Raw genomic sequence first — 13,909 nt, 5'->3', positions numbered from 1 at the left:
GAGAAAGTTGAGGGGAGATTAAAAGATCTCTCTAAGAAGGTGACATAAAAAAATGACAATAAAATTCTTCTGGAACTGGAAGAGAACCGGGAGATCTTGATTGGAAAATTTGAGTAAATGGATAAAAAAGCCAAGAAATGATGGTGAAAAACTCAACTTCTCTCAAAGGTATATAGGATGAAATTGATTAGAGGAGAGCCAAACACAAGAAACATTTTTTGTCTCATTCTACACCGAGGGATCCCCTTGATTCCATGATTAAGGACGCACTAGATTTTGGTACATCTAATTTTTCTAAATATCCTAACAAAATTTTTTACTTCTCTAATATAGTCCTTAGTTTATGTAAAGATTGGCAAGAAGGTAATGCCACTACCTAATAGCCCATCCCTTTGTGCCTTTGGCAGTTGGTTAGTTTCACTAGTTTTGTTGTTTTTTGTGTTGTTACCTTTGTCTCTAATTTAGTTTGTGAGTGGTTTTCGTCAATCTTTAATTTTTTGGATCTATTTTTTTAGTATTTGTGCCCTTCTAGTGCACCCTAGGTGGCACTTTTTTGTAGTTATGTAACACTTGGTAATCAAAACTAGTATTTCACTGTATATAGTATAGATGTAATGCAAATTTTAACAAATACTCCCATCTCTTACAAATTCATTAAAGATAAGAGACACAATGAATGTTATTCCATCTATCATCCCTTTCGAGAGAGTTAAGTTGTCTTCAATTGATTATATGAATATGGATGCTATCCATAATTTATGTTCCTTATTTACATAAAGTGGCCATATTTTATAGAGAAGGAACAAGCAATTTTATATTGCGTCTCTTTCATTGTTTTTACAAAAAGTAATGTTATGCTTATGGAGCCTATCACTCTTTATGAATTGGAGAAGGTTGTCTTATATAAGAAGAAAGGCATGGATCATGATCCTAATGGCTTAATCATTGAAATCTTCTAATAATTATATGATAATATGAAGGATAATATCCTTTAGGTTGTAATTGAGTCCTAGAATAATAAATAGATGCATGGAGAATTTAAATCTATATTTATCACCTTGATTCCTAAGAAGGCTTGAGCTAGATCCTTTAATCATTTATGCCCTATTTCTCTCTACAACTCAAAAAGAAAAATTACTACCAAGATCATTGATGATCAAATGAAAAAATTTCTAATTTATTTCATCGTAAAAAAGTAAGGGTATTTCTTAATGGAACTCAATTTCTTGATGGTATTGTTATTTCTTTGAAATCTATTAACTCTTTTGGTTTTTTCAAGGGATAAATCTACTTTTATCATAGTTGATATGTCCAATACTTATGATAGATTAATTTGGGTCTTCCTACAAAATTTTGTTTCTATTATTAGTTTTTTAGTTTAGGATGTCTCCATTGGACATGAGTTGTGATTTATTTATTGATAAATATAAAGATGCAAGAACAAAGGTTGTGAAATTAAATCACTTTCGTACAAACCATTCAAAGAATGTGATACAAGGATTTGACTGCTGTAACATGAAAATATGAAACTTATATGCAATTCTAAAAATTAAGCTACCTTATCATAGAAAACCATGCCTAGATCCTTTTTATTGTACTTATTAAAGGAAAATGGTCGTTGATCCATAAGAGAAAGGGAAAACCATTGAGATCAATGATGTGGAGGATATGGAAAAAGAGGTTGTCGGAACATAGACTTTAAAGTCTAAATATTCAACTTAGAGGATAAGTGTGACGAATTTTCCTACAAGGAGGAGAGATGTAAACCTTAAGGTTTCCACAGATAAGACAAATAATGTAATACCTTTCGTATTTCATCAATTTTTGGATGATGATGATTCTTAAAGAACCAAGAGTTTTGAGACTTTGTGATGAGGTTAAAAAGAGACGAATATCAAAGATTTTTTTTGAGGAAATAAAAAACACTAATCCATCTTAGTAGCAAGCAGTGACAAAATACGTACTGCCAAAAAATGATTTTTAAACTAATAATATAACTCTCGAGAAAGGGAGAACAATGGTGTAGGAGAGTAGATTACTATTTCTTCCCAATTGGGATATTACTATTGTATTTATTTATTTTTATTTAAGAAGTAGAATAAATAGGTATATAGTACTAGTGAGAGACAAGAAGAGGAAGCTTTATTAGGTTTAGGGTTTTATCATAGTTTTAAAATATTGGCAATTTGATCCCTAGCTCCAAATACTAATAAACAAAATATTGTCCCTAGTGTTGAGGAGATAAGGGGAGATGTAATAATAAAGGGGTGTGAAATCATTTCTCTACAAGCTACATCATTGGTGGTAAACATTTCTCTATTTAGTGAGGCCACAATCATCAAATTACATTAAGACCATGATGAGCTTAAGAAAAATATATAAGTAGATGAAGATTGAAAATAATCAATTGAATTCTATAGAGTTAGAATCAACAAGTAAACCCATGCCTACCATCTCAAGCCCTTCAAGCTTAGTAGAAGCATTTCCATCAATGTAGAGTGTAGGTAAGGTGGTGATAGACATGGTTAACTACTCATTATAGAAAATAAATACCAAAGTAGATGATACATAAAAAGTATATGCAGATTAAAAATATTACTTAGCTAGAGATGAATTGGACTCTAATAACATCAAAGGAATAAAGGACAAGTTGATGCCAAGAACTTCAAAAATAAGACAAATTACCAAGGTATCTAGGTTTGATCTTGACAAACCTACACAAATGATGTCAACCAATGAGATGATGAACACTCTTAAGGAGGTGGTATCCTACATTGAAAATCTCGACAAGTAATTAAGAGATAAGCTTAGGCTAATTGATTCTATTGAGAAGAAGGTGATACTTGGCATCAAGAATTAACAAGGTCAAGCATAATTTGGAAACATAGGCCCTAATCTTGTATCCTAATATGCACATGGTGTAGGAGCACCTGGGACTTAGACTATTTAGCTTTCTCAATTTTGGCTTGTACTAACCCTAGCCACGTCAGTAGTGAATAAGGACTCCAGGAGGGTCCAAGAGTTAGTGTTTTGAGTCAATGTAGGCCTAGGTTGAGTTCATTCTTCTAAGGTTTGCATTTTTGTGTAAATAGTGGGTTTGAGTAGGTAGTTGACCTTCTTGATGGTCAAAAGTGTCAAAACTTAGTATAAGCATTAGGGAGGGTTAAATTAATCTTAGGAATGTTTGAAAAGTCATGTGTGATGACTTATAATAGGTCTTATAGGTTGAGGAGACCAAAAAGTGAAAAAGTGCAAAGTTGCAAAAAGTTGCATGACAACTTTTGAAAGTTGTCATGACAATTTTTGTCCTAAATTGGTTAGCGATGGAGTTAGGGATTGTCAAACTCCCTAGGATGACTCCACACATGGGAAATACTATAAGTACCCTCTCTTTCATGGTTACCAAGGTTGGATAATGTGTTTTGTAAGTCCAACAATCTGAAACCACTCATTTTTAGACTAGTTGACAGCATTTTGGCTTGTTTTTTCTCATTTTTCAAATGAAATGGATTGAATTCACTTATCCAAAAATGGATTGAGTTTCTTTAGTATGTTACAAAGGTTTTAGTTCCATTTCAAGCTTTGTAGATTGTTTTCATTTGTATTTTCTTGTTTTTGTTTGCAAACAACTAGTTTTGGCTTGTACATAGCAGTTTTATGTAAAATGGTTGCCCCATGAATTCCACACTTGTTAGGGGGTATTTTGGACCGTTTTCACTCAAGCCCTAAAAAATCAGATTTTGGAGGCCTAATTGGGGCTCATTCCTTGTAGCCCTTTTCTAGGCAAGATATTGAAATTGGTAAGAAAAAAAATGGTTGCAAACCTCAAATGGACCCTAAATGCATTAAAAACATACTAGAAGACACCTCCACACCTCTGCATCAACTCATGATAGTAGGATGTCAATTTGACAAGTTGAAGCCAAGAAGCCATAATTGAGCACATGGGAAGCACTGTGAATTGGTAGGGTTCCTAGCCAAAACACTTGAAGCAAACACCTTGGAATGGTCAAGATTCAAGCCCTAGAAGAGACTGAGAAGGACTTGGAGGTCTAGAGAGCAACTAGGCCTAGTGAGTTGGTGAAACTGAGCAACACCAACTAGGTGAAGTGTTAAGTAAACTAGGTGAACCCCATTAGCACAAATAATGAATTTGAATATAAGTATTCTCAATACTACATTGGATGGGATGTATGATCTAGAGGTAATTTTTTATGGTTTTAACAAAGAAACTAAGGTAGTTTTAGATGCAAAATATGTAGGGCACAATGAGAAATTTAGTAAAATTCAAGAATTTGAATGGCCACTTAAGGTGATGTACATTTCATAAGAAGAAATATATATATTAGGCATATTTTATTTCAATTGGTCATAAATTTTCAAGATATAATATCTAACTCAAAAAGTGACCTGATTTTAGTAGTTGTGAAGTAATGCAATATTTTTGGTGTAAGTAGGCGGTTCAAGCATCAATATTTGAGCTTTTCACTAGCAAAAAATGATTGATAATATTTGTTCTTACGTAAAATGTTATATTTTGGGCCATGGATGGAGATGAGCCATGGAAAATCCTAATAAGAAACAATATTTCATCCTCAATCCCTAAGAAAGCTAAGAAATGGAAGGATCTCCCCATGATTGACCTTCTTCTTAGATAGATAGAGGTGTCCCTAGTTGGTTCTAGGGTCTCTAAGTCCCTATGGAAAGCTTGGGAGTAGGTGAAACAATTGGTACACTATAATGTAAATGGAATTAGACAAGGACATATTGCCAGTGACAGATATATATGGTGGAATCTATTTCATAATGGGAAACCATTAGCAACTCTTCAAGGCTGCTCTACTCTAAAATGGCATAATATGGGAATTAAATATTTTGATCAGATATTGGAGAATGGCCAATTGAGAATGTGGGAGGATCTGAAACTTACCTTCTCTATCTCGATTTTCTAGAGCAGAACCTATAACATCCTTAATTCGGCCTTAGCCTCTGCTTTTCCCCCAACACACCCTCCTCTCCCCCACTCACCCATTTCTGCACTCACTAATACATTTGGGGTCAAATTCTAATGGAGGTTTCTGACGGACAAGGAGCATTGTGTGAAAATTTGATTTTTTTTTTTTTAAATGCCCGTGTTCATCGGAATTCCGATGATAACCCAATGACATTAGGGTTTTTTTGAAAAAGTGCCCATGTTCATCGGAATTTTGATGAACGCGTGCATTACTTTAAAAAGGAGAAAAGACCAAAATCCCACCTCTTTACAAAATCTTGCCTATCTCATTTGTCCCGCCTCTGTAGCGATCATTGGTGACAAACACGGCCGTAGCAGGGAACGGGGGAATGAAGTGCCATGGGCACAAAGTGCCAAGGGCTAGCACATAACCGGCGAGGATGACCGCAAGGGAGCCCAAAATGGGCTGTGTAAACGGTGACGCTCGGGCCTCCGTCAATAGCAATGAGAAAGATTTTTGGATGCGAGCGCTCGAGGACTGGTATTTTTGCGGTGATAAATTTTCTTGAACTTGTGCTATAGTTGTATCAACAAAATTCCTTTCTAGTTAGGGTATTAGAACAGATTAATCAAGATAATTTTCGGTTCATTTTTGTTACATTAATATGGTCAGAAAATAAATCTACATCTTGATACAAGATTGTAATCTCCTCCCCCATCACCCCCATTTCTCCCCGTGTAATACAGAGAATCGAGACAGAGAATTATAGGCACAAATTCAACTACTTCATCGATCACTCATTCAATCCATCCATCTATTAATGATGAAACCGTAATAGATTTAATTCCTAGATAATCTTGTTTATTCTTTGCACATTAGAATAATAATAAATTTAATATCAAGTAGGTAGAGTTTTTTACAGTTTTAATTATGTAATATTTTATCATTATATATCAGTGAGTCATATGAACTCACACTTCATGATTAGTATGTAATATCTCCAGTTAGAATATTAAGTAATATTTCACTAAATTTCTCACCTCAAAAATTTCTCCACCTTAATGATAGTTAATGTTAAGGATTGAATGAAACAAACTCTTGTTCATGGATCACCTTCTTAGCCTCCTATGGAAGTCATTCTTTGTGTGGTCTACCATGACCATAATTAGGGTCTTAATAAATGCATTAGATACTCTCTATTATCAATAAGAGAGTTATCACAATATAGTCGTGGCGAGTGGTTACAAATTAGATTAGTGGGTCTATAGTTCCCACTTGGTTTGTACTTAGAAACATTATCATTTCTTAGTTGTATGGAAACTACAAATTCATGCATCTAGCCAACAATACACACTAGCTATTATATGATTCCACTAATGAGAAAAGCCTAGTCAATCTTATAGTTTGTGGAATTAGTCATGTCCCTCATATAGAATATCTATATATGGAGTATTCTTGCCTATAGATTACCTATTATTTTGCTTAATAATGTGATTATTTCACATACATCATAAAAGTGCCCTTCTAATATGTTTGTGCATCAATCTTGAAACCATATTTTTATTAACCAACCAATGATAAGAATTATCTTAAACATGCCTCTATATTTGAATCCCACTAGCTTTGATAATCAACCATAATAACCTTAACAATGCATCAACGACAACAATGCCTAATAAATCATCAATTGTCTTAGGTGAATCTAGCCAAAGCCAACCCATCAAATCCACTAATCTCCCTTGCATCCCAATCATAAAATTTTATGGTTGTTGGAACAAGCTTGGGAGATTTAGTTCTTCCTTTGCAAATCAACATGCCCTATTTTGGTTTCCCAAATATTTACTAAATAATTTTGAAGATAAATTGGGAAGAGAATCCATCATATAGATATTTCTTTTCAACATCCTTAGAGGACATTGTTTTGTCTATCATTTATTATAATAGCTAATACCCAATTTTTTTATAAGATAACAAGCAAAACCTCCTCTTCACAAACTATGTTTTCCTTAATAATCCAAGAATGAAAAAAGGAACCCACATAAAAATTACTTACTCCCGACCATGAAGGCAAAAGAACATCCAATTTAAAGATAGATGTACCAAAAGGAAAGAAATATCACCTCAAAATCTATCTTGAACTTATACATTGAATCTATACACACGAGAATCCCCTTAATAACTCTCTCACAACTTTCAATGCTAGAAGAATGAGTGTTTTCACAAGACTTTCATACTATGATATTTATAACAAGATTCACTTGCATAGTTTTAGAGTCAAGTTGACCCATTCTCATGAGTAGTTCTTATGAACCCTCATAAGAATGGATCACTTAGTACTCATTTCATCAAAGTGATGCTCATAGTATTATTGAAAAATTGTATTATTGTTCCAAATTTTGTGGATATTTAGGAGACACAAATAAAATATAAATGTAATCATTCCATATTTTTGTAGGAGATATTGGAATGAGACTAATAAGAATAGTAGTAAACATGAGTCACAATGAGCACTTTAGAATAAATCTAAACATTATAAGGAAGAGTAGCTTGGAAAAATAGAAGCGCAATTTATTTTCCAATATGCAAGATTATTACTTGGGAAAGACTCTTGAAAGAGGATTGAAAAGATTCCTTGAGCTAACATTGTCTCACTTATCCAAAATTATGAGGAAGGATTCATTAATGAAATGATCATTAACAAGATGGAGAGAATAATAATTTAGCTTGGCCACGACACAAAGTCTTAGAATAGATGCCAACCTTGGTGAATGGAATGAAAATCCCAAAAAATTAATGAGTGGTGAGACAAGTAGAGGCATCTATAAATTTTTTTTTGAATATATATAAAATAAAGAAAAAATGGGACTAAAACCAAGGGAAATGCACATGGAAAGGATATGATGAAAATCAAAATAAATAGTTTGAAGAAAATATTAGCTACCTAAAGGATATTCCACTTGATTATTTGGTATATCATAACTATTTTGACAAATTTTGAAACCATTAGAGGTACCTTTTACTTCTATAGATGAGGCATTCATTCATGTTGATGAGGTAACCTCCATCCTATTTCACTCTTCTTCCTTTGTGTGCCTCTTTTATTCTTCCATTACCTCTTCGCTTACCTAAATTCAATCCAAAACATAGTGTATATAGCATCAAAAAAATTCCATATTTGATTAATATTATCCACAACATATCGAAAAGACAAATACCACACTTACTATGTCATCAACCAAAAATAATTTACTTACATATTCAAAGAGTTCAATAATGGAGAAACATCCATGCGGTGCTCTACACATGTCCTTAAAGGTTCAAGAAATACTTATCCTCTATTGGTCCAAACTTTAAATCACTTTCCATGCATGAAAATAATTGCAACCATACACAATTTCCCACCCAATAGATTCTCTCAAACTAGTTTACTATCTTAACATAGGGTCAAGGAAAAGCGGGCCAAAATAGGAATCCAAGTGTCTTAAAAGCCTTCAAAACCATAGTGGTGAGGATTGAATTTCTTTCTTTAGTGGTATCTTTCTGTAGATTAATTAGTTGGGGATTGTATTAGGACCTTTTCCTAATTAAAAAAAATATATAAAGATTACATCCCTAAATATTGCATTCATAATAGGATAAATTTTTGCAATATTGAGACTATATTCATAATAGATTTATAGAGATGAATAAAGAAATATTTAAGATTATCAAAAAATTGATGTTTTCTTTCTCCCAACTATCATTGGATATTGGGTGATCTTTGAGGCATTATGTCAAATAGTTCATGTGCCTTATCTAAGCTTACATATTTTGCATGCATGTGTACTTGGGCAGTTGCACTACAACATCTATACTCACTAATCACATTTGGTTGGAATTTTCTAAATCCATTTCAAACACATCTTGTGCATATCCTGCAATCTATGCTAATGGTGATTGTCTTTAATGGCTTCATTGTGTGCATAATTGATTGGCTCTTCACTCCTAAGACCTTCAAAAGTCTTTAATGGCTTCATTGAGTCCTTTTGTCTTCCAAATTCACCTGCACCAACTTGAATTCTCCTTCAATGCTTGATTGCCTGTTCACTTGGAATTGAATTGATTTTATAACTAAGAGATCACTTGATTTTATATGTCTTGAAAGCATTTTATCCCGATGACTTTAAATTAAAGTACTTTCTCTTCTATCTAGTGTTGGTGGAGCAGATCCTTTTATGATATGTAAGTTGAGAATATTTTATGAAAGGTCCCTAAATGAATACACTTTAAACTGATTTTAATATACCTTGAAGTATGCAATATGGAAGGTTTGTATTCTTAATCTCCTGCCCATTTCTTAATTTACAAGATGATATCTTTATTAAATATCTTTATTAACTTGATTTCTCCTTCAATTCTTGATGAATGCTTGATTGCACGTTCACTTGGAATTGAATTGATTTTGTAATTATGAGATCACTTGACTTGTAGGTAAACCCTTTCAAATGATAGGGTAGGTTTCCTTTTATACCTAGTATATGTCTTGAAAGCATTTTATTGTGATGGCTTTAAATTAAAGTACTTTCTCTTCTATCTGGTATTGGTGGAACAAAGGTTGCATTACATCGTCCTAGGATACATATTTCCGCAGATAGAACACAAGTTAAATGTATCCCAGGTCGATGCAAAGCAACCTCTACTCTAGAGATCACCAAAAAATAGAGAAAGAACTTTAATTTAATGCCATCGAGATAAAAGTCTTTAATCAAGACAGATAAAATTTGAGCTTGATTGTCATCATTTACTTTGCCAAATTCTTCACATGTAACTCTTGAATCAATTTCCTACTCACAAGAATTTTATTATGTCTCAAATATAGGGAAATAGAAGGCTTCAAATAGTAAACTTGAACATGCAACTAAATCCATTGACTAACCAGAAGAACAAAATTAAGAAATGGTTTGATCATCTGAGAGATGTTGTAAACTTGCAACTCACCAGCTAAGTTTTTGCGGGTAAGAATTTTTTTGTTTTGGTTATGGTTGTGGTGTTTATAGGGAGACATTTACAAATTTATATCTATTTTCACTATTTAATGGTTTATGGGTTTGTAATGGTAATTTAATGTTCTTTCATATTTTTGTATATATTCTTTATAATAGCCTATTATATTGATTTGTTCTATTATGCATAATGGTGTGGGTCAAACGGCTTTGTCATCGGTGCATGAAAGCATTGAACGAGTTCTACTTTTAAAAATTACATGAAACATTTTTAATTTATTTGATTCAGTGTTATTTGTAAAAAATGATTATCAATGATGTTTCCTTTCTCCAAGAATTGTCTAGGACCTTTCTGTCAAATAATATGTAACATCGAATGACTAAATCTTTTCATTACAAATGCTTATTTTATTTAATTATTATCTGAGCATGAATTAAAATTTATATATGTATGGAAGAAGAACATACAAGTTCAAGAGTCATGTGCAAGCAAATTTCCTAAAAGAAAGCAAGCAGGCATTATCTTGAATGACATGGAAACAAGCTCATCAGCTGCCTAGAAGAGAGAAATTGGAGAATGGCAGAGGAAAGTGTTTAAGGGTGAAAAATAGATAGATAGTATGCAATACAAACAAACAATGTCTAGAGTGTCTGATGTGACGTCTCTAATTTATGTCAGGAGGGTCTAACTGGTTTTGGAGTTCCTGCGAAACCTATTGGGCCACACTTGGAGGAAATCAATGTGTTCATGCAAGGAGCACCTTTTTTCTATTATGAGAATGATACTTTTGCACCTAGGGATATTTGGCAGTCAATATCCAAAAATTTCTATAGTGTGGAACAAGAGTTGGCGGACTCGAAGTATAATTGTCAGCTTTCAGAAGACCAAGAGGTTATGTACACAATCTCCCAATAGAAGAGAAATTTCAAGAATTGCCTCTCCCCCACATGACTATTCAGGAAGCACTTCCTCAAACAAAGGATTATTGGCCTCCATGGGATCAAAGAAAAAAATTAAAGCATAGACTCTAGATGATGTGGTGGTGTCCTCTGTGAAGAACTCTACACTATAATTGAAAATTCACAAGGGAAACTACAAGATAGTGAAGAGAAATACAATCTTGAAAAGTGGGAAGAATGGATCTTGGTTTGGGTGGGGCCAAGTCAGGTGGCTCCTCTAGAGGTTGACGAGATAGAAATCATATTAGGATTTGAAAAAGATCACTCATGGAACTTCGTGTGTGAGTGATCGATTGCAGTGTTTGGGTAATGCATTCCAAATAGATACAGTTGCATTCCAAATAGATATAGTTGCATGCCATCAAGACATTACCCATTTGGAATGCATTACCCAAACACCGCAATTGATCACTCGCACATGAAGTTCCACGAGTGTGATCTTTTTCAAATCCTAATATGATTTCTATCTCATTAAACTCTAGAGGAGCCACCTGACTTGGCCCCACCCAAACCAAGATCCATTCTTCCCACTTTTCCAGATTGTATTTCTCTTCACTATCTTGCAGTTTCCCTCGTGAATTTTCAATTATAGTGTAGAGTTCTTCACGGAGGACACCACCACATCGTCTAGAGTCTATGCTTTAATTTTTTTCTTTGATCCCATGGAGGCCAATAGTCCTTTGTTTGAGGAAGTGCTTCCTGAATAGTCATGGGGGGGGAGAGGTAATTCTTGTGGTCGCTCTTCTATTGGGAGATTGTGTACATAACCTGTTGGTCTTCTGAAAGCTGACAATTATACTTCGAGTCTGCCAACTCTTGTTCCACACTATAGAAATTTTTGGATATTGACTTCCAAATATCCCTAGGTGCAAAAGTATCATTCTCATAATAGAAAAAAGGTGCTCCTTGCATGAACACATTGATTTACTCCAAGCGTGGCCCAATAGGTTTCGCAGGAACTCCAAAACCAGTTAGACCCTCCGGACATAAATTAGAAATGTCACATCAGACACTCCAGACATTGTTTGTTTGTATTGCATACTATCTATCTATTTATCACCCTTAAACACTTTCCTCTGCCATTCTCCAATTGCTCTCTTCTAGGCAGCAGATGAGCTTGTTTCCATGTCATTCAAGATAATGCCTGCTTGCTTTCTTTTAGGAAATTTGCATGCAAGAGACTCTTCAACTTGTATGTTTTGCTTCCGTATAGATATAAATTTTAATTCACGCTGAGATAATACTTAAATTAAATAAGCAATTGTAAAGAAAAATTTAGTCATTTGATGTTACATATTATCTAACGGAAAGGTCCTAGACAATTCTTAGAGAAAGGAAACATCATTGATAATCATTTTTTGCAAATAACACTGAATCAAATAAATTAAAAATGTTTCATGCAATTTTTAAAAGTAGAACTCGTTCCATTCCACCCACATCATCTCTCGTCGTCGAAATTCTGACGACCACTAATGAAACGCCTGACAAGGATGGTGTACATCCAACAACACTCCTCTGTCGGAGTTTTATACTTTGGTGTCAGAATTCTGACGACAGCCTGAGATGGCGACAGTATTCGTTCCCGGAATGAGCATGCATGGTGGCTGTCGAAAAGGTTGGGGTAATGTCAAAATTGCGACGACCACAAGGATAGTCAGAACTTCCGACACAAAGTTTTCAACGGTCATTTTTGTCAGTAGTGCGATGAAATGTGGTCGGAAATCTGATGATTGGCCATCGAAATCTTGACCCAAATGTACTAGTGACTCTACTGGGTTGATAGCACACCTCTCCCCTCCCTTAAAGCCAAATGCATATATGCGTCATTCACCAAGGCAGATACCATTTTTCTTCACCTTAACAGATGCTGAGATCTAAAATGGGAATCAAAGGAATGGAAAGATGGGTTAGGTAAGTTCTGGATGGCTCAAAATGAACCAAAAAATAGTTCTTTGGTTGGTGCGTGCTGTTAAATAAACTCCCCATAAAAGATAAGGAGGGTAACTACCTAAACTGCAAAATATGTAGAGTACCAGAAACTATGAAACATATCTTTTTTGAATGTCACTTTGCAAAAGAAATATGGAATTTGTTTGGTCTTAATCTGGAAGCTAATTTTGTTGAAATCAAAAATGTTGTTTTAGGCTACATTAAGGGCTATAGGAAAATTGCAAATATCTTCTGGTCCTGTTTATCTTTAGAAGTTGTTTGGCTCATTTGGAAATACTGTAATGATTATGTCTTTAATAATAGCACTAGGCACCTCACTAAGTCTCTTAGGAGACTCATTTTTTATACTGTTTCAATGCAGGTCACTGTGGTAATAAAGCTAGATTCAGAAAAGTTTGATAGATGGATAAAGGAAGGTGCCACCACTATATACATCCGAGAGTTGTCCCACAGCTTCATGTGGGAGAGAGATGAACCAGGAAAGGCCGCATTTGAGCAAGCACTCATGGCCTTCATGAGACAAATGGACCGTAGACACCTACACATGGAGATCTCTCGAGAGGAAGCTTACTTGTTTCATGAGCACACCTCACACCCCCATAAGAAGGACATACTTGATGGCTGAGTGGAAGTATGGCAGGATGGAATCATGGGTTGGGTGGCTTGGATCCCTCCATTGGGAGCCAACTTTGCACCAGAATCTGAAATCTCTTTTTCATAGTCCTTTAGAACTCTCTATTTTGGTCTTTTTTGCTGTTAAAATTAAGATGTAACTATTGTAATCATCTTCCCATAAGTGGAGGTGCTCATTAAACTGTATTATTTTTGTGTATGCACCCTCCTTTGGCGCCTTGATATTGTTAAACTCAGACATTCCTGATGATATGTAATGATTATATGATATCTAATCCAAAAAATGTTATATTTTAATAGTCACAAGTTCTCAAGGATATTTTGTAACCAAAAAGTCATATCTATAACAAAAAATTATGATTACATCCTATGCTGATATTTCTTGCCTCTTTTTTATAAAAGGAATTTGTAATGAAGGAAAAAGGACAA

Source organism: Cryptomeria japonica, unplaced genomic scaffold (genome assembly GCF_030272615.1).
Source record: "Cryptomeria japonica unplaced genomic scaffold, Sugi_1.0 HiC_scaffold_502, whole genome shotgun sequence".
Classification (NCBI taxonomy): Eukaryota; Viridiplantae; Streptophyta; class Pinopsida; order Cupressales; family Cupressaceae; genus Cryptomeria; species Cryptomeria japonica.
Note: the sequence above shows the minus strand (reverse complement) of the source record.